General features: G+C 60.9%; 1 long non-coding RNA gene across 1 annotated transcript in view; it reads right to left on the bottom strand.

Moving 5' to 3' along the window:
* LOC107184772 overlaps positions 1–1210 on the bottom strand; it is a 2282-nt gene extending 1072 nt beyond the window's left edge. The window contains exon 1 of the long non-coding RNA XR_001515682.1: positions 930–1210. This is a non-coding gene — a long non-coding RNA (uncharacterized LOC107184772). The remainder of the gene's footprint in view (positions 1–929) is intronic.
* Positions 1211–1585: the final 375 nt, after the last annotated feature.

Below are 1585 nucleotides of genomic sequence, written 5' to 3'. Positions count from 1 at the left end.
CGATCAGGGGGTTGGGGCGCTGCCCCCTATCACGCACAGAGCAGGGCCCATCAAGGGGGTTGCAGCCACAGCCTCGGGGTCCTAAGTGTCCAGGACTGTCGCCCAGCAGTGAGCAGCCCAGCGGCTCAAAGAGGAGAGAGCACGAAGGATGCACTGCAGGCAGCCCGAGCAGAGCAGGTGCAGGCGCCACCCGCTGGGGCCTGGAGTTGGGCTGCACACTGAAGGCTGCAAGTGGTCCCAGGCCTCCGTGTCCACTGGTCCCTCTCCAGCATGGGCGTTGGGCCGCAGGGCCACAGGAAGCTGCCGGAACGTGTGCTCTGTGGGCTCAGGCGCTCCTGCGGGTACTCCTGGCATCGGCACGAATCCTGGCAAGAGGCCTGCACCGGGCTGCACCGGGCTCTCTTCCGAGGGGCTCTGGGCCTCAGCTAAGAGTGCTCGGTATCGCAGGAGGACCGAGGGCAGCTGCCAACAAGGACTGGAGAGCAGTGGCTGGTGGTCATCGCTGGGGCGGCTTGAGGACTGTGCCAGCGGCACGAGGACAGGAGGTAGCTGGTCTGGGGAGATCGGGGACCACGGAGGATGGCGCTCTGGAGCCCGGTCTGCGGAATCCCAAGCCTGCTGCAGCGCGTCGTGGTCCAGGAGAAAGTGCGGCTCCATCACAGAGATCTTGGGGCAGGAGGACATGAGCCTGGAGCTGATGCAGAGGCAAAGCCTTGGGGGCTGCCTGCAGCATGGATATTTATGCTCTCCCGGGGGGAGGTGGCGGGTACCTAAACCAATTACTTAATCGTGCTCAAGCCCTAAATTTCAAGTAAACACTCCATCCAGTCACTCAATACACAGTAAGACCCGACCCTCCCCGCCCCCAGTGCACGAACACCCGGCGGCATATCAGCCTTCATACTGGACCAATTCCTCTGCACAGACACCCGGCGGCAGATCGGCCTTTCTGCTGGAGGAATTCCTCTGGACGGACTGCTGGACGAATAATGCTGCACGGACTGCTGGACGAATACCGCTGCACGGACTGCTGGACGAATACCGCTGCACGGACTGCTGGACGAATACCGCTGCACGGACTGCTGGACGAATACCGCTGCACGGACTGCTGGACGAATACCGCTGCACGGACTGCTGGACGAATACCGCTGCACGGACTGCTGGACGAATACCGCTGCACGGACTGCTGGACGAATACCGCTGCACGGATTGCTGGACGAATATCGCTGCACGGACTGCTGGACGAATACTGCTCACGGACCGCTGGAAGAATACCGCTGCACGGAATGCTGGACAAATAATGCTGCACGGACTGCTGGACGAATACCGTTGCACGGACTGCTGGACTAATACCGCTGCACGGATTGCTGGACGCATACCGCTGCACGGACTGCTGGACTAATACCGCTGCACGGATTGCTGGACGCATACCGCTGCACGGACTGCTGGACGAATAATGTTCCACAGACTGCTGGCCGAATACCGCTGCACGGAATGCTGGACGAATAATGCTGCAGGGATTTCTGGACGAATAATGCTGCACGGACTGCTTGACGAATACCGCTGCACAGACTGCTGGATGAAT

Source organism: Myotis davidii, unplaced genomic scaffold (genome assembly GCF_000327345.1).
Source record: "Myotis davidii unplaced genomic scaffold, ASM32734v1 scaffold13488, whole genome shotgun sequence".
Lineage (NCBI taxonomy): Eukaryota > Metazoa > Chordata > Mammalia > Chiroptera > Vespertilionidae > Myotis > Myotis davidii.
This window is presented reverse-complemented; position numbering and strand designations above follow the sequence as displayed.